The sequence below is a fragment of the Scyliorhinus torazame genome, chromosome 12 (genome assembly GCF_047496885.1).
Source record: "Scyliorhinus torazame isolate Kashiwa2021f chromosome 12, sScyTor2.1, whole genome shotgun sequence".
Lineage (NCBI taxonomy): Eukaryota > Metazoa > Chordata > Chondrichthyes > Carcharhiniformes > Scyliorhinidae > Scyliorhinus > Scyliorhinus torazame.
Genome location: NC_092718.1, coordinates 209,075,920 through 209,096,395, shown reverse-complemented (window position 1 = coordinate 209,096,395; position 20,476 = coordinate 209,075,920).

Here is a 20,476-nt window from a genome sequence, read left to right as displayed (position 1 = left end):
TTGTGCCTTGGAATCGCTCATTACTATGCAGATGGCTGCTGGTTTCAGTGCTGTCTGGTTTTTGCAAGTTTCAATACACCTGATTTCTGCACTTGCTCAATTTTGCCTGTGTTGGCTGGATTTCCCTTCAGTCTTTGCGGTTCTCCATTTTAAGTCAGGAAGTGGCCAACCCAGGTGGCTAAAACTCCCCACCCACCCTCTGCCCTCAGTTAGTCATGCCTTGGCACAGGTGGAGAGGTGACTCAGGTTTGCTCTTTGCCATTTACAAATAACCAAGTGTAGTAGGAAGATGGTCTTGTGGCACAGTGGGTAGTGCCCATGCCTCTGATCCATGAAGCTCCGTGTCCAAGTCCCACTCCAGGACCTGTCCAAGGAAGATGAGTTCATAACATGTGCCAATGGTAGACGGGAAGAATGGGAGAGATTTCTGGTCAGTCTTGCGATGGAAAGGAATTGTAGCCTCTTCCATCGTTATCCATCTCTCCAGGCTACAACATGTGTCTGTTGCTGGCAGATCTGGTGGAATTTCTCCATTTGGAGAAGATCAAATACACCATCTGAGGGTCGGAAGAGGGCTTCCTCAAAGCCTGGGGGAAATTCGTCGGCCTGCTCCAAGGCCCTTTCGAAGCCAACAGCGAGTAGGGAAAAAGTGAGAGACGGGAGAAGACAGACAGGAACACACAACTCTGGGGGGACCCGGGGGGGGGGGGGGGGTGGTAGGAAGAGAGGAGGGAACACAGGGGAACCACAGGGAGAAGCGTGTCTCAAACCCACAAGGCCGGCAACAGAAACCATAAAGGGAAGGGGGGGGGGTGAAGGGGAGAATAGGAGCTAGAGGTCAGGCTACCCTGAATGAAAGATGGGGATGTCGAGGAGGGGCTGGGGGGGGGGGGGGGGGGGGGAGATTGACAATATGTAAATAAGAACCACACGTGCTGTAAATATTAAACGCAATGTATTCCAGCTGGAGTGGATTTGGGACACGTCTCCTTGCCCTTGCCCATGGTGCTGTAGGTCTGACCTACCGTCAGGCAGAGACCCGAGACGGAGAAAGTGTGGAAGAGGGGATAATCTGCAAAGTGCTTTCCAGCCGAGGAAGTCCTTTCGAAGTTTAATCACTATTGCAATGTCGGAAGCACAGCAGTCAAAGTGTGCACAGCAAGCTCCCACAAACAGTAACCAGATCGTTCTGTTTTATCTTGATTGAAGGACAAATGTTGGCCAGGACATAGAGGAGAATGGCCCCCACTCTTCTTGGAAATAGTGGCGTGTGATCTTTTGATAGACTTCTGAAAAGATGGCCGGGGTTTCGGTTGGACATCACATCTAAAAGAGAGCGCCTTCGGCAGTGCAGCACTCCCCCAGTGCTACATAGCAGGGGGATAAGCCTGGATTTTGTGCTCAGGTTTCTCGAACCGGGTATCAGGGCTTACCCCATCACCTGTCCTCCTAGTTTTCCCTTTTCTATTTGCAAATAGCCATTATTTTGTTAATTTGTTCCATGCCCAATCCAAGCTTTCTCTTCCTCCGACTCTACATCCTCCAAGTATCCATTCTTCATTTGGGGGCCTACACGGCACAAGAGTTTCAAAAATTAGCTTGCGATTTTTGATCATAGAATCATAAAATTTACAGTGCAGATGGAGGCCATTCGGCCCATCGAGTCTGCACCGGCCCTTGGAAAGAGTACCCTACTTAAGCCCACAGCTCCACACTAACCCCGTAACGCAGTAACTGCACCATCCTTTTTGGACACTAAGGGCAATTTAGCATGGCCAATTCACCTAACCTGCACACCTTTGGTCTGTGGGAGGAAACCCACGCAGACACGGGGAGAATGTACAGGCTCCGCACAGGCAATGACCCAAGCCGGGAATCGAACCTGGGGCCCTGGAGCTGTGAAGCGGCAGTGCTAACCACTGTGCTACCATCCTGCCCCACGCATATTGTCTCCGCGCATTAAATTTTAATTCTTCTTTCCAGTGTCGCGTTGTAAAGATGGATTGCGGTGAAATGCTGAATTCCATAAGATTATCCTTCAAAAGATTATGGGGAATGCGAACAGGTCACACTGCAACTGGAGTCTTAACCTTATAACAGACGCCCGTCAGACTCTGAGCGATTTTAGCATTTCACTTTGTGAGAAATCTTCAGCTCTTTTCACCTCCTGACAATGGAACATGTTACCCGTTATTAGATGTCAAAGTCTATCGGCCATAAAATCAATAAATGATGTCTTTAAGATGATTTCTTATCTGTGCTTAAATGCTAAATCTGGCAGGTAATTTTTAACATTAAATCTCCCTTCACATTGGCTTTGTCCTCATTTTATTAATAAATTGATAAGATTGTGTGGGCTATTCCAGTGCTTTTATATATTTAAGAACATTAGTCTTCTCTCTCCCAAAGAAAGAACTTTGTATTTAGGTAACAGCTGACTGGATCGCATCCTGGATAGTACAAGGCCCTTCAGCGCACTATACCTGTGCACCCGGTCTCTGACAAACAGCTCAATTAATTTTAACGGCTGTTAGGAATTGTGCATTTCACAACGTCAACACGTCCTAAAGTGCTGTGCAGCCAATGAACCACTTTTGAAGTGTAGCCCCTATTGTAGGAAGCAGGGCAGCCAATTAGCACACAGCGAGCTCCCGAATGCAGCAGCGAGGGAAGGGTCAGATGATCTGATTTTGCGAAGCTGATTGAGGACTAAGAGTTGGCCACGGGCACGAGGAAAACTCCTCACCTCTTCAAACGGTGATCACTTGTGCCCGCCTGAGAGGATTAGTGTCTTGCGTGAGACAAGCGCCTCTGACAGGGCAGCGTTATTCCTTTGTGGGAAGTGGGGGCATCTCCAGTGAGGCCACCATTTGTCGCCCATCCTATTTGCCCTCGAACTGCTGACCATTCAAGAGTCAACTGGCATTGCTGTGAGTAAAGATGGCAGGTTGGGCTTTTAACAACAATCGATGGTCGCCATCACCGAGGCCAGCTTTTGAGTTCCAGCTTTATTAAATTCCACCAACTGCATTCAACCCATGTCCCCAGAGCATCAGCCTAGGCCGCTCGATGAACATCCCAGTGACATTTCCAATGCGCCACCATATCCTGTTAGTCAACCGCCAATGCACTTGGTACTCCCGCATTCCTGTGCTGGAGCGCCATCTGAAATGATGGGATTCAGATCCACAACCTTCTAACTCATCCAAAACCTTGCTGTCTGTATCCTGACTGGCACCGAGTCCCATTCAGCCCTGCTTCAGCAATCCCTTCATTTTAAAATTCTCATCCTTGTGCAGCAACAAAAGGGATTAATGGGTGTTTCTCTGGCTGGCAATCAGTAGCTAGTGGTGTCCCTCAGGGATCAGTGTTGCGCCCACAATTGTTCACAATTTACATAGATGATTTGGAGTTGGGGACCAAGGGCAATGTGTCCAAGTTTGCAGATGACACTAAGATGAGTGGTAAAGCAAAAAGTGCAGAGGATACTGGAAGTCTGCAGAGGGATTTGGATAGGCTAAGTGAATGGGCTAGGGTCTGGCAGATGGAATACAATGTTGAAAAATGTGAGGTTATCCATTTTGGTAGGACTAACAGCAAAAGGGATTATTATTTAAATTATAAAATATTAAAACATGCTGCTGTGCAGAGAGACCTGGGTGTGCTAGTGCATGAGTCGCAAAAAGTTGGTTTACAGGTGCAACAGGTGATTAAGAAGGTAAATGCAATTTTGTCCTTCATTGCTAGAGGGATGGAGTTTAAGACTAGGGAGGTTATGCTGCAATTGTATAAGGTGTTAGTGAGGCCACACCTGGAGTATTGTGTTCAGTTTTGGTCTCCTTACCTGAGAAAGGACGTACTGGCACTGGAGGGTGTCCAGAGGAGATCATTAGGTTAATCCCAGAGCTGAAGGGGTTGGATTACAAGGAGAGGTTGAGTAGACTGGGACTGTACTCGTTGGAACCTGTGGGCAGGTTGTTTCCACTGGCGGGTGAAAGCAGAACTAGGGGGCATAGCCTCAAAATAAGTAGATTTAGGACTGAGTTTAAGAGGAACTTTGGGAAAACAGCAGCAGCCAGAGCAGTGGCACCACGGCTGGCTCTGATGTTCAGAAGGGAGAGTCAAAGCGCAGAAGAGTAATAGTAATAGGGGACTCTATAGTCAGGGGCACAGATAGGCGCTTCTGTGGACGTGAAAGAGACTCCAGGATGGTATGTTGCCTCCCTGGTGCCAGGGTCCAGGATGTCTCCGAACGGGTAGAGGGCATCCTGAAGGGGGAGGGCAAACAGGCAGAGGTCGTTGTACATATTGGTACTAACGACATAGGCAGGAAGGGGCATGAGGTCCTGCAGCAGGAGTTCAGGGAGCTAGGCGGAAAGTTAAAAGACAGGACCTCGAGGGTTGTAATCTCGGGATTACTCCCTGTGCCACGTGCCAGTGAGGCTAGAAATAGGAAGATAGAGCAGCTAAACACGTGGCTAAACAGCTGGTGTAGGAGGGAGGGTTTCCATTATCTGGACCACTGGGAGCTCTTCCGGGGCAGGTGTGACCTGTATAAGAAGGACGGGTTGCATCTAAACCGGAGAGGCATAAATATCCTGGCCGCGAGGTTTGCTAGTGTCACACGGGAGGGTTTAAACTAGTATGGCAGGGGGGTGGGCACGGGAGCAATAGGTCAGAAGGTGAGAGCATTGAGGGAGAACTAGGGAATAGGGACAGTGTGGCTCTGAGGCAGAGCAGACAGGGAGAAGTTGCTGAACACAGCGGGTCTGGTGGCCTGAAGTGCATATGTTTTAATGCAAGGAGCATTACGGGTAAGGCAGATGAACTTAGAGCTTGGATTAGTACTTGGAACTATGATGTTGTTGCCATTACAGAGACCTGGTTGAGGGAAGGGCAGGATTGGCAGCTAAACGTTCCAGGATTTAGATGTTTCAGGCGGGATAGGGGGGGATGTAAAAGGGGAGGTGGAGTTGCGCTACTTGTTCGGGAGAATATCACAGCTGTACTGCGAGAGGACACCTCAGAGGGCAGTGAGGCTATATGGGTAGAGATCAGGAATAAGAAGGGTGCAGTCACAATGTTGGGGGTATACTATAGGCCTCCCAACAGCCAGCGGGAGATAGAGGAGCAGATAGGTAGACAGATTTTGGAAAAGAGTAAAAACAACAGGGTTGTGGTGATGGGAGACTTCAACTTCCCCAATATTGACTGGGACTCACTTAGTGCCAGGGGCTTAGACGGGGCGGAGTTTGTAAGGAGCATCCAGGAGGGCTTCTTAAAACAATATGTAGACAGTCCAATTAGGGAAGGGGCGGTACTGGACCTGGTATTGGGGAATGAGCCCGGCCAGGTGGTAGATGTTTCAGTAGGGGAGCATTTCGGTAACAGTGACCACAATTCAGTAAGTTTTAAAGTACTGGTGGACAAGGATAACAGTGGTCCGAGGATGAATGTGCTAAATTGGGGGAAGGCTAATTATAACAATATTAGGCGGGAACTGAAGAACATAGATTGGGGCAGATGTTTGAGGGCAAATCAACATCTGCCATGTGGGAGGCTTTCAAGTGGCAGTTGAAAGGAATACAGGACCGGCATGTTCCTGTGAGGAAGAAAGATAAATACGGCAATTTTCGGGAACCTTGGATGACGAGTGATATTGTAGGCCTCGTCAAAAAGAAAAAGGAGGCATTTGTCAGGGCTAAAAGGCTGGGAACAGACAAAGTCTGCGTGGAATATAAGGAAAGTAGGAAGGAACTTAAGCAAGGAGTCAGGAGGGCTAGAAGGGGTCACGAAAAGTCATTGGCAAATAGGGTTAAGGAAAATCCCAAGGCTTTTTACACGTACATAAAAAGCAAGAGGGTAGCCAGGGAAAGGGTTGGCCCACTGAAGGATAGGCAAGGGAATCTATGTGTGGAGCCAGAGGAAATGGGCGAGGTACTAAATGAATACTTTGCATCAGTATTCACCAAAGAGAAGGAATTGGTAGATGTTGAGTCTGGAGAAGGGGGTGTAGATAGCCTGCGTCACATTGTGATCCAAAAAGACGAGGTGTTGGGTGTCTTAAAAAATATTAAGGTAGATAAGTCCCCAGGGCCTGATGGGATCTACCCCAGAATACTGAAGGAGGCTGGAGAGGAAATTGCTGAGGCCTTGACAAAAATCTTTGGATCCTCGCTGTCTTCAGGGGATGTCCCAGAGGACTGGAGAATAGCCAATGTTGTTCCTCTGTTTAAGAAGGGTAGCAAGGATAATCCCGGGAACTACAGGCCGGTGAGCCTTACTTCAGTGGTAGGGAAATTACTGGAGAGAATTCTTCGAGACAGGATCTACTCCCATTTGGAAGCAAATGGACGTATTAGGGAGAGGCAGCACGGTTTTGTGAAGGGGAGGTCGTGTCTCACTAACTTGATAGAGTTTTTCGAGGAGGTCACTAAGATGATTGATGCAGGTAGGGCAGTAGATGTTGTCTATATGGACTTCAGTAAGGCCTTTGACAAGGTCCCTCATGGTAGACTAGTACAAAAGATGAAGTCACACGGGATCAGGGGTGAGCTGGCAAGGTGGATACAGAACTGGCTAGGCCATAGAAGGCAGAGAGTAGCAATGGAGGGATGCTTTTCTAATTGGAGGGCTGTGACCAGTGGTGTTCCACAGGGATCAGTGCTGGGACCTTTGCTCTTTGTAGTATATATAAATGATTTGGAGGAAAATGTAACTGGTCTGATTAGTAAGTTTGCAGAAGACACAAAGGTTGGTGGAATTGCGGATAGCGATGAGGACTGTCGGAGGATACAGCAGGATTTAGATTGTCTGGAGACTTGGGCGGAGAGATGGCAGATGGAGTTTAATCCGGACAAATGTGAGGTAATGCATTTTGGAAGGTCTAATGCAGGTAGGGAATATACAGTGAATGGTAGAACCCTCAAGAGTATTGAAAGTCAAAGAGATCTAGGAGTACAGGTCCACAGGTCATTGAAAGGGGCAACACAGGTGGAGAAGGTAGTCAAGAAGGCATATGGCATGCTTGCCTTCATTGGCCGGGGCATTGAGTATAAGAATTGGCAAGTCATGTTGCAGCTGTATAGAACCTTAGTTAGGCCACACTTGGAGTATAGTGTTCAATTCTGGTCGCCACACTACCAGAAGGATGTGGAGGCTTTAGAGAGGGTGCAGAAGAGATTTACCAGAATGTTGCCTGGTATGGAGGGCATTAGCTATGAGGAGCGGTTGAATAAACTCGGTTTGTTCTCACTGGAACGAAGGAGGTTGAGGGGAGACCTGATAGAGGTATACAAAATTATGAGGGGCATAGACAGAGTGGATAGTCAGAGGCTTTTCCCCAGGGTAGAGGGGTCAATTACTAGGGGGCATAGGTTTAAGGTGAGAGGGGTAAGGTTTAGAGTAGATGTACGAGGCAAGTTTTTTACGCAGAGGGTAGTGGGTGCCTGGAACTCGCTACCGGAGGAGGTAGTGGAAGCAGGGACGATAGGGACATTTAAGGGGCATCTTGACAAATATATGAATAGGATGGGAATAGAAGGATACGGACCCAGGAAGTGTAGAAGATTGTAGTTTAGTCGGGCGGCATGGTCGGCACGGGCTTGGAGGGCCGAAGGGCCTGTTCCTGTGCTGTACATTTCTTTGTTCTTTGTTTGTTCTTCACCCAAAGGGTTGTGAATCTATGGAATTCCTTGCCCAGTGAAGCAGTTGAGGCTCCTTCATTAAATGTTCTTAAGATAAAGATACATAGCTTTTTGAAGAATAAAGGGATTAAGGGTTATGGTGTTCGGGCCGGAAAGTGGAGCTGAGTCCACAAAAGATCAGCCATGATCTCATTGAATGGCGGAGCAGGCTCGAGGGGCCAGATGGCCGACTCCTGCTCCTAGTTCTTATGTTATCAAATGCCTTCAAGGCCTTGTCCCTCCCTATCTCGGTCACCTCCTCCAGCTCCCACAGCCTCCCCAGACATCTGGCCTCGTGAGCAGCCCTGATCTTTGTGACTACCATTGGCGGCCACAAGCCAGCAAAGCTGCTCCTGATCTTTGAACGCGTGAGAAATGATCGGGACAGGGCTTTTTACTCACAATATCCCCAAACTGAATTCGACAATGTCATTAGCAGACATACCCCGCTGACAATTAGACTGAGGGAAGTAGAGTCTCCAGTTCATGATTTCTTCTGCTTCTTCTCCATTCAACTGGTGAATGGGCGGCGATTTCCCCCCACAGAGAGAAAAACTGGCATTTGTATAACACCTTCAACAGACAGCAAAACCTCCCAAGGTGCCTCACGACAGTGGGATCGGACAACGTTTTCACTGAGCCAAGGAAGAAACTATTAGGCTAATTGGTCAACAAGGCAAGTCTTAAGAAGCAACTTTAATGAGGAGGGAGAGATAGAGGGTGGGATTCTCCGATTGCCGTCGTCGAACTCGCATTCGGCGATCGGGCGGAGAATCCCCTTTGACGCCGCAATCTGGGACGCCGCCTGTTTTCGGATGCTCCGCCCGTTCCACAACGGCGTCATCGCAGAGTATGCTGCACCCTGGGAAGGCCTCAGGACATCACCTGAGGGCCCTCCCCCAATGCTCCGCACCCGACGGGCCGACTTCCCGCCGGTGTGGCTCACTTGTGCTCTGAGGATTTTGTCCATCTTGCAAGGCGGCTGTGGACTGCGTCCAGCGCTGCCACAGTCAGGGCGGGTGGGGGGAGGGGGGGGACATTCCGCTGGCCGGGGGGGGCGGATTCGGCGGGGGCTGGGGGGACGGGTGGGGGTGGGGGGGGGTGGTCCAGGGTAGCGAGAGGGTTTACAGGGGGGCACTATCTGGCAGGCCGGGTCCGGGCGCGGGGCTGGCGCCGTAGCGCGCGATCGTTGCAGGTCGTCGCTGTGCGCATGCGCGGTCATGGACCCAGCAATATTCCGGCTGTTTCTGTCGGGAACGTCGGGGCTTTTACTTGCCGCAGCGGCTAGCCCGCCACCGGGCGCAGCACCGGTGCGAGGGCGTTACCGACCTTTTCATCGTAAGACTAGCTCCAGACAAACCCTCAAAATCGGAAAATCCAGCCCAGGGAGTTATAGGGAGGGAACTCCAGAGCTGGGGGCGTATGGGCAGCTGAAATGAAGCCAGCAAGAGTTGATGCCCAACTACTTTCAATGGGATTAAAGGGAGAGCAACAGCTAGAGGGGCCCTCGTCTTAGTAATGTGGGCGAATTCCTGCTTTTGCTCATTTTCATCCTCGGGTAAACCCAGGGCGGGCAGCATTTGGAGTCCTCTAATGGTTAGTGGTTTTAAAAACAGCAGGTGGATAGATGGTTCTGCCTTACGTCAGGTCTTTGTGTCTGGAAACAAGTGCCCAGTAACAGCTCCCCTGGCTGTAACAAGCCCAGCGCGCTAACGTGGTGCCTGGCGGCTAATCACCTTGCGGAGTACAGAGCCGGCATTGGAGTGAACACTGTGAGGTGGTAGGTATGCTGACTAATTTAACTCAATGGAAAAGAAGCACTTTGTTAATTGAATGAAAGTGAGGGCCAGCGTGGGAAGAATTGTGGAAGCTAATTGGCTCTGTGAAGGTTAAATGAGGCTCCTCTCTATATACACGTCCCAAATAGCAGTGAGGGACTGCAACAATGTGGCAGGATTTAAATAGAGATCTGGGGCGGGATTCTCTGTTTCTGAGACATTGGCCTAGATTCTCTGATTTTGCGGCTAAGTGTTGGGAACTGTGGCGTTTTCCGACGCCAAAATCGGCATCGAACCCTCACCGATCCTAGGACGGCGTATACGACGGCCGGCAGCAGTCGCGCCGTATAACATGGTGCCAGCCGTACCCGGACCCGACCTGCCAAATACTGTTCCACAGGACAACCCCTGGCCAACACCCCCACCAAACCTCGCGGATGACCTCCCACCCCCCCACCCCCACCTGCAGCACGGCTCCCGGCCGACTGTGGCGGCGCTGGAAACAGTCCGTGGGTTCCCGACCGCTGAGACCATGCGTCAATCTCGCGGTTGGGAGGTCGGCCCATCGGGGATGGAGCATTGGGGGTAGGGTCTTCCGATGACTTGCCGTTCCAACAGCATGCGGCCCGCGACAGTGGATGCCATTTGGGGGGGGCCTGAAAACCAGCGCTAAACCGCCGCCGTCCCCAAATTGGGCGTCGGAAGGGACTCTGCGCCCGATCGCCGATTACCATATCGGCGTCGGGCAACGGATAATCCCGCCCTAAGTGTTGACGCCAATGCAGAATTCGTGGACTTTGTCGACAGAAAAACTGCTGCCACACCTGCACCGATTCCGCTACTGCTAAGTGTATGGGCCAGGGTTTAACAACTACAAAGTGTATTATGGAGTTCACCTAACCTATAACATTTTGTTGAATTTGTCTAGGATGAGCACCAGAGCCTTCCCTTCAGGTGTAATTCAACAGTCTTCCCGGACACTTTAATCAAAACAAGCTTTATTCTAAGAACTTAGTTAACATTTATATAAACGCACAGCAAGAATTTTTATCAATTACAAACATAAGACACCCCACAACTACAGTAATCAATGTATAACACTTAATGAATTCCCCCTTAACTGTTCCAATTCAAAAACAAAATCCCATAAACCAAAAACCTCTTTTCAAGGGCGTGGCCCAGCACTCTGCATTCTCACTTGAATAAGACTGGCTTTTCCTGAGATTGTGACCCCCGTCTCACCAGCAGGTTTAAACCCATCTGGGAAAGCAAACTATGTCTTTTAAGTTGCCAAAGCAGCAGGTAGCTACAATCAATCAATGTTATCTTTCTTGGAATAACTCTTTAAAATGAAAATAGAGAGACAGGCCAAAATACTTCTTTCTCCCTGAGTCCACAGCAGCCAAATGTGAAGATGAAACCAAAAACAGCTCACAGAGCCACAGCCCAGCTCCACCCACACAATGACATCACTGAAGCCATGTGATGAGACAAAAACCTTTCCTAAAGGGACACTCACATGACATAAGGGGCTAGCACCGATGCCTTGTGGAACACAATCGACTCTAATGAGAAATGGTGCCGAATTCGCCGGTTTTGCGATTCAAAGGCTGACAAACTGCAGCCGCATATACACACTGCACTCACCACTCACAGCACCCCTGCCAACTAGATGGCAGTAAGTAGAGCGGCACCAGGGTTGGTGGACGCAGAGCTCGAGACCCTCTTGGACGCCATGGAAGAGAGGAGGGTGACCCTGTATCCCGGCCAGGGAAGGAAGCTGCCTGCCTGCCGCCGTGCCTGGGCGCAGAGGCCGTGAGCGCCTTGGGCTACGCTGTCCGGACGGGCCAACAGTGACCAAAAGAACTGCTGCCGCTAGGGTGAGCAGGCAACACGGCCGAACCTCTATACTGCCCCACATAGCATGAACGGATGCTGGGGGGGGGGAATGGGTGTATTGGGTGGTTTATGTATCGGGCAGTGTCTGTGTTTGGTGGTGTCTGTATTGCCCGGTGTGTGCATTGGGCAATGTATTGAATGATGCGCGTATTGGGCAGTATCTCTATTGCTCGCTGTCTGTATTGGGCGATGTGTGTATTAGACAGTGTGTGTATTGCAGCACTGTGTGTATTGGGCAGTGTGTGTATTGGGTGGTTTCTGTATTGCTCGGTGTGTGTATTGGGCGGTGTGTGTATTGGGCAGTGGGTGTATTGGGTGGTTTCTGTATTGCTCGGTGTGTGTATTGGGCGGTGTGTGTATTTGACGGTCTGTGTATTGCTTGGTGTGTGTATTTGGCGGTATCAGTATTGGGCGGAGTGTGTATTGCTCGGTGTGTGTATAGGATGGTGTGTGCATTGGGCGGTGTGTGTATTGGGCAGTATGTTGGGCGGTGTGTATTGCTCGGTGTGTATTGGGTGGTGTGCGTAATGGCCGACGCATGTATTGGACGGTGTCTGTATTGCTTGGTGTGTATATTGGACGGTGTCTGTATTGCTCAGTGTGTGTATTGGGAGGTGGCCGTGTTGTCTCGGTGTGTGTATTGGATGGTACGTGTATTGAACAATGTGTGCATTGGGTGGTGTGTGTATTGGGCGGTGTCTGCATTGCTCAATTTGTGTATTGGGCGGTGTGTGTATTGGACTAGGGAGCTGTGGTGCAGTGGTATTGTCACCAGACTAGTAATCCAGAGACACAGGGTAATGCTCTGGGATTCAGATCCCACGGTGGCCGATGCCACTTAGTTCAAGGGCAATTAGGGATGGGCAATGTCGGCAAGGCCATCAAATTAAAGAATTAAAAAAGAAATCCAACCAAGATCAGCTTGTTCAGCGCCACGCAGCACCCAGTGGGGATGGTTCAGATATTTATAGGGCAGCACGGTAGCATTGTGGAGAGCACAATTGCTTCACAGCTCCAGGGTCCCAGGTTCGATTCCGGCTTTGGTCACTGTCTGTGCGGAGTCTGCACATCCTCCCCGTGTGTGCGTGGGTTTCCTCCGGGTGCTCCGGTTTCCTCCCACAGTCCAAAGATGTGCAGGTTAGGTGGATTGACCATGCTAAATTGCCCTTAGTGTCCAAAATTGCCCTTAGTGTTGGGTGGGGTTGCTGGGTTATGGGGATAGGGTGGAGGTGTTGACCTTGGGTAGGGTGCTCTTTCCAAGAGCCGGTGCAGTCTCGATGGGCCGAATGGCCTCCTTCTGCACTGTAAATTCTATGATAATCTATGATAAATTCTATGGACAGTGTGCATATTGGGCAGTGTGTGTGTTGGACAGTGTGTGTATTGGACAGTGTGCGTATTGGGCGGTGTCTGAATTGGGCAGTGTGTATTGGGTGGTGTTTGTATTGGGCGGTGTGCATATTAAGTGTATTGGGCGGTGTCTGTATTGTCAATGTGTGTATTGGGCGGTGTGTGTATTGAGCGGTGTGAGTATTGAGCGGTGTGTGTATTGGGCGGTGTGCATATTGGGTGGTGTGTGTATTGGGCGGTGTGCGTATTGAGCGGTGTGTGTATTGGGCGGTGTCTGTATTGTTATTGTGTGTATTGCACGGTGTTTGAGCTGCTCAATGTATATATTAGGCGGTGTGTGTATTGAGCGGTGTATTGGGCGGTGCGTGTATTGAGCGGTGTGAGTATTAAGCGGTGTGTGTATTGGGCGGTGTGCGTATTGGGTGGTGTGTGTATTGGGCGGTGTGCGTATTGAGCGGTGTGTGTATTGGGCGGTGTCTGTATTGTCATTGTGTGTATTGCACGGTGTGTGAGTTGCTCAATGTATATATTGGGCGGTGTGTGTATTGGGCGGTGTGTGTATTGAGCGGTGTGTGTATTGGGCGGGGTGTGCATTGGGCGATGTGTGTATTTGGCGGTGTGTGTATTGGGAGGTGTGTGTATTTGGCGGTGAGTATTGAGCGGTGTGTGTATTGGGTGATGTGTGTATTTGGCGGTGTGTATTGGGCGGTGTGTGTATTGAGCGGTGTGTGTATTGGGCGGTGTGTATATTGAGCGGTGTATTTGGCGGTGTGTGTATTGGGCGGTGCGTGTATTGAGCAGTGTGTATTTGGCGGTGCGTGTATTGAGCAGTGTGTGTATTTGGCGGTGTGTGTATTGAGCGGTGTGTGTATTTGGCGGTGTGTGTATAGAGCGGTGTGTGTATTTTGCGGTGTGTGTGTGTTGGGCGGTGTGTGTATTGAGCGGTGTGTGTATTTGCCGGTGTGTGTATTGGGCGGTGTGTGTATTGGGCGGTGTGTGTATTTGGCGGTGTGTGTATTGGGCGGTGCGTGTATTGAGCGGTGTGTGTATTTGGTGGTGTGTGTATTGAGCGGTGCGTGTATTGGACGGTGTGTGCATTGGGCAGTGCGTGCATTGAGCGGTGTGTATTTGGCGGTGCGTGTATAGAGCGGTGTGTGTATTGGGCGGTGTGTGTATTTGGCGGTGCGTGTATTGAGCGGTGTGTGTATTTGGCGGTGCGTGTATTGAGCGGTGTGTGTATTTGGTGTTGTGTATTTGAAGGTGTGTGTATTGATCGGTGTGTGTATTTGGCGGTGTGTGTATTGAGCGGTGTGTGTATTTGGCGGTGCGTGTATTGAGCGGTGTGTGTATTTGGTGTTGTGTATTTGAAGGTGTGTGTATTGATCGGTGTGTGTATTTGGCGGTGTGTGTATTGAGCGGTGTGTGTATTTGGCGGTGCGTGTATTGAGCGGTGTGTGTATTTGGCGGTGTGTGTATTGGGCGGTGTGTATTGGGCGGTGTGTGTATTGAGCGGTGTGTGTATTGGGCAGTGTGTGTATTGGGCAGTGTGTGTATTGGGCGGTGTGTGTATTGAGTGCTGTGTGTATTTGGCGGTGTGTGTATTGGGCGGTGCGTGTATTGAGCGGTGTGTGTATTGAGTGCTGAGTGTATTGGGCGGTGTGTGTATTGAGCGGTGTGTGTATTGGGCGGTGTGTGTATTGGGCGGTGTGTGTATTGGGCAGTGTGTGTATTGAGCGGTGTGTGTATTTGGCGGTGTGTGTATTGGGCAGTGTGTGTATTGAGCGGTGTGTGTATTGGGCGGTGTCTGTATTGTCATTGTGTGTATTGCACGGTGTGTGAGTTGCTCAATGTATATATTGGGCGGTGTGTGTATTGGGCGGTGTGTGTATTGAGCGGTGTGTGTATTGGGCGGGGTGTGCATTGGGCGATGTGTGTATTTGGCGGTGTGTGTATTGGGAGGTGTGTGTATTTGGCGGTGAGTATTGAGCGGTGTGTGTATTGGGTGATGTGTGTATTTGGCGGTGTGTATTGGGCGGTGTGTGTATTGAGCGGTGTGTGTATTGGGCGGTGTGTATATTGAGCGGTGTATTTGGCGGTGTGTGTATTGGGCGGTGCGTGTATTGAGCAGTGTGTATTTGGCGGTGCGTGTATTGAGCAGTGTGTGTATTTGGCGGTGTGTGTATTGAGCGGTGTGTGTATTTGGCGGTGTGTGTATAGAGCGGTGTGTGTATTTTGCGGTGTGTGTGTGTTGGGCGGTGTGTGTATTGAGCGGTGTGTGTATTTGCCGGTGTGTGTATTGGGCGGTGTGTGTATTGGGCGGTGTGTGTATTTGGCGGTGTGTGTATTGGGCGGTGCGTGTATTGAGCGGTGTGTGTATTTGGTGGTGTGTGTATTGAGCGGTGCGTGTATTGGACGGTGTGTGCATTGGGCAGTGCGTGCATTGAGCGGTGTGTATTTGGCGGTGCGTGTATAGAGCGGTGTGTGTATTGGGCGGTGTGTGTATTTGGCGGTGCGTGTATTGAGCGGTGTGTGTATTTGGCGGTGCGTGTATTGAGCGGTGTGTGTATTTGGTGTTGTGTATTTGAAGGTGTGTGTATTGATCGGTGTGTGTATTTGGCGGTGTGTGTATTGAGCGGTGTGTGTATTTGGCGGTGCGTGTATTGAGCGGTGTGTGTATTTGGTGTTGTGTATTTGAAGGTGTGTGTATTGATCGGTGTGTGTATTTGGCGGTGTGTGTATTGAGCGGTGTGTGTATTTGGCGGTGCGTGTATTGAGCGGTGTGTGTATTTGGCGGTGTGTGTATTGGGCGGTGTGTATTGGGCGGTGTGTGTATTGAGCGGTGTGTGTATTGGGCAGTGTGTGTATTGGGCAGTGTGTGTATTGGGCGGTGTGTGTATTGAGTGCTGTGTGTATTTGGCGGTGTGTGTATTGGGCGGTGCGTGTATTGAGCGGTGTGTGTATTGAGTGCTGAGTGTATTGGGCGGTGTGTGTATTGAGCGGTGTGTGTATTGGGCGGTGTGTGTATTGGGCGGTGTGTGTATTGGGCAGTGTGTGTATTGAGCGGTGTGTGTATTTGGCGGTGTGTGTATTGGGCAGTGTGTGTATTGAGCGGTGTGTGTATTTGGCGGTGTGTGTATTGGGCGGTGTGTGTATTTGGCGGTGTGTGTATTGGGCGGTGTGTGTACTGAGTGGTGTGTGTATTGGGCAGTGTGTGTATTGAGCGGTGCGTATATAGAGCGGTGTGTGTATTGGGAGGTGTGTGTATTGAGCGGTGTGTGTATTTGGCGGTGTGTGTATTTGGCGGTGTGTATTGGGCGGTGCATGTATTGAGCGGTGTGTGTATTTGGCGGTGCGTGTATTGAGCAGTGCGTGTATTGGGCGGTGCGTGTATTGAGCGGTGCGTGTATAGAGCGGTGTGTGTATTGGGCGGTTCGTGTATTGAGGGGTGTGTGTATTGGGCGATGTGTGTATTGAGTGGTGTGTGTATTTGGCGTTGTGTATTTGGCGGTGTGTGTATTGAGCGGTGTGTGTATTGAGCGGTGTGTGTATTTGGCGGTGCTGTATTGAGCGGTGTGTGTATTGAGCAGTGTGTGTATTTGGTGGTGCGTGTATTGAGTGGTGTGTATTTGGCGGTGCGTGTATTGAGCGGTGTGTGTATTTGGCGGTGCGTGTATTGAGCGGTGTGTGTATTTGGCGGTGCATGTATTGAGCGATGTGTGTATTGAGCGGTGTGTGTATTTGGCGGTGCATGTATTGAGCGATGTGTGTATTTGGCGGTGTGTGTATTGAGCGGTGTGTGTATTTGGCGGTGCGTGTATTGAGCGGTGTGTGTATTTGGCGGTGCGTGTATTGAGCGGTGTGTGTATTGGGCGGTGTTTGTATTGAGCGGTGTGTGTATTTGGCGGTGTGTGTATTGAGCGGTGTGTGTATTTGGCGGTGCGTGTATTGAGCGGTGTGTGTATTTGGCGGTGCGTGTATTGAACGGTGTGTGTATTTGGCGGTGCATGTATTGAGCGATGTGTGTATTGGGCGGTGTGTGTATTGAGCGGTGTGTGTATTTGGCGGTGCGTATATTGAGCGGTATGTGTATTTGGCGGTGCATGTATTGAGCGATGTGTGTATTGGGCGGTGTGTGTATTGAGCGGTGTGTGTATTTGGCGGTGCGTGTATTGAGCGGTGTGTGTATTTGGCGGTGCGTGTATTGAGCGGTGTGTGTATTTGGCGGTGCATGTATTGAGCGATGTGTGTATTTGGCGGTGTGTGTATTTAGCGGTGTGTGTATTTGGCGGTGCGTGTATTGAGCGGCGTGTGTATTTGGCGGTGCATGTATTGAGCGATGTGTGTATTGAGCGGTGTGTGTATTGAGCGGTGTGTGTATTTGGCGGTGCGTGTATTGAGCGGTATGTGTATTGAGCGGTGTGTGTATTGGGCGGTGTGTGTATTGAGCGGTGTGTGTATTTGGCGGTGTGTGTATTGAGCGGTGTGTGTATTTGGTGGTGCGTGTATTGAGCGGTGTGTATTTGGTGGTGCATGTATTGAGCGGTGTGTGTATTTGGCGGTGCATGTATTGAGCGATGTGTGTATTGGGCGGTGTGTGTATTGAGCGGTGTGTGTATTTGGCGGTGCGTGTATTGGGCGGTGCGTGTATTGAGCGGTGTGTGTATTTGGCGGTGCGTGTATTGGGCGGTGTGTGTATTGAGCGGTGTGTGTATTTGGCGGTGCATGTATTGAGCGATGTGTGTATTGAGCGGTGTGTGTATTGAGCGGTGCGTGTATTGAGCGGTGTGTGTATTTGGCGGTGTGTGTATTGAGCGGTGTGTGTATTTGGCGGTGCATGTATTGAGCAATGTGTGTATTGGGCGGTGTGTGTATTGAGCGGTGTGTGTATTTGGCAGTGCGTGTATTGGGCGGTGTGTGTATTGAGCGGTGTGTGTATTTGGCGGTGTGTGTATTGAGCGGTGTGTGTATTTGGCGGTGTGTGTATTTGGCGGTGTGTGTATTTGGCGGTGTGTGTATTGAGCGGTGTGTGTATTTGGCGGTGCTTGTATTGAGCGATGTGTGTATTGGGCGGTGTGTGTATTGAGCGGTGTGTGTATTTGGCGGTGTGTGTATTGAGCGGTGTGTGTATTCGGCGGTATCTGCGACGGGCTTGTTACTGGCTGCCAGTTCATTATGCCGGGGCCAGATTGATGGAGGAGGGAACAGCTGTGCCACTGCCCCGTGTGCCGTCCCGCCGCTTTCATACAAAACACACTGACAAGAACTGAGTTCAAAACTGTTTTTTTTAATTTTTTTATTATTTGAGACAAACACATTGATTTCTGGACCACAGGAGAGGATGGAAACCTTTCACAAACTTTTTATTTTGAAAATACAAATATAAAATTATACTTTCCACATCTGTGATGTGAGAGAGCCCCATCCACATATTTTACAACAGGGCTTAGTCAGCCTTACACAGGGACCTGAAAGATGCTCTTTAACTAGTCGATTTTACAGTGTTGACATTTCAAATTGTAATGGTGAGGTGAGGACTGCGGGGGTGGGGAAGAGTGAGCCAGAGTGACTGAACATCGGCAGGAACATCCGTGCCTACAACCGGAGCATAATCCCCGCACTCATCGAGTGAGACCTGCTTTTTTTACCTGTCGATTGAGGAGCTAAGGTGCAGTCTAGGCCCAGGGTCCGGGGAACTACTTGGAATGAGTAGAACGGAGCAGACACCACACATGGTCTTCTTTGTGGTGAAACAATAAACACAGATCAGCAAGACCGTGTGCACATGTTTCTACTCGAGGGGGACAGAGGAAGCCTTTACCTCCCACACACACGACCCCTGCCCCCATCCCCGCCTCCATCCCCACCCCCACCCCCACACACCCATGTCACTTTGAAGGACCCTGTCCTTTCACAAACTCCTTCCACTCGGCAAGGGTTAACTCACTGGTCACAGGTGAAGGAGAATTTTAAACGCTTCGCCCCTGAAGCTATGCTTGGGAAAACAATCAGAGAGAGTCAATGCTTTTTTTCTTATTTTTGTTTTCTTTAAAATTTAGAGTACCCAATTCATTTTTTCCAATAAAGGGGCAATTTAGTGTGGCCAAACCACCTAGCCTGCACATCTTTTGCGCTGTGGGGGCGAAACCCACGCAGACACGGGGCGAATGTGCAAAATTCACACGGAGCCGGGATCGAACCTGGGACCTCGGCGCCGTGAGGCAGCAGGGCTAACCCACTGGGCCACCGTGCTGCCCGAGAGTCAATACTTGAGGTATATTTTATTAGGGTTTTGTCTCCCCCACCCCTTACAGGACCCGGGGAACAAAGAAAACTTCAGAGTTTCAAGAAAGAAAGAAGCTGCATTTTCACGCTGCCTATCATGTCTAAATTGCCTTAACATCGCTTTTCTGATGTATAATTGCTGCCATAAAGGCGGCGGTAATCCCATACTGAGTGTGACCCTCACCAACTCTGAATGGCATTCCCGACTATCACTCCAGAGCAGGTGTGCACAGAGAGTGGGATAGTACATTGAGAGGGAAGACCGAGAGTGAGGTCTGTTGAATCAGGGTGGGGACCGAGAGTGAGGTCTGTTGAATCAGGGTGAGACTGATAGTGAGGTTTGTTGAATCAGGGTGGGGACCGAGAGTGAGGTTTGTTGAATCACGGTGGGGACCGAGAGTGAGATCTGTTGAATCAGGGTGAGACCGATAGTGAGGTCTGTTGAATCAGGGTGAGACCGAGAGTGAGGTTTGTTGAATCACGGTGGGGACCGAGAGTGAGGTCTGTTGAATCAGGGTGAGGCCGATAGTGAGGTCTGTTGAATCAGGGCGAGACCGAGAGTGAGGTCTGTTGAATCAGGGTGGGGACCGAGAGTGAGACCTGTTGAATCAGGGTGAGACCGAGAGTAAGGTCTGTTGAATCAGGGCGAGACCGAGAGTGAGGTCTGTTGAATCAGGGCGAGACCGAGAGTGAGGTCTGTTGAATCAGGGTGGGGACCGAGAGTGAGACCTGTTGAATCAGGGTGGGGACCGAGAGTGAGACCTGTTGAATCAGGGTGGGGACTGAGAGTGAGACCTGTTGAATCAGGGTGGGGACCGAGAGTGAGGTCTGTTGAATCAGGGCGAGACCGAGAGTGAGGTCTGTTGAATCAGGGTGGGGACCGAGAGTGAGACCTGTTGAATCAGGGTGAGACCGAGAGTGAGACCTGTTGAATCAGGGCGAGACTGAGAGTGAGGTCTGTTGAATCAGGGTGGGGACCGAGAGTGAGGTCTGTTGAATCAGGGTGGGGACCGAGAGTGAGACCTGTTGAATCAGGGTGGGGACCGAGAGTGAGGTCTGTTGAATCAGGGTGGGGACCGAGAGTGAGGTCTGTTGAATCAGGGCGAGACCGAGAGTGAGGTCTGTTGAATCAGGGTGGGGACCGAGAGTGAGACCTGTAGAATCAGGGTGAGACCGAGAGTGAGACCTGTTGAATCAGGGCGAGACTGAGAGTGAGGTCTGTTGAATCAGGGTGGGGACCGAGAGTGAGACCTGTAGAATCAGGGTGAGACCGAGAGTGAGACCTGTTGAATCAGGGCGAGACTGAGAGTGAGGTCTGTTGAATCAGGGTGGGGACCGAGAGTGAGACCTGTAGAATCAGGGTGAGACCGAGAGTGAGACCTGTTGAATCAGGGTGGAGACCGAGAGTGAGGTCTGTTGAATCAGGGTGGGGACCGAGAGTGAGACCTGTTGAATCAGAGTGGGGACCGAGAGTGAGACCTG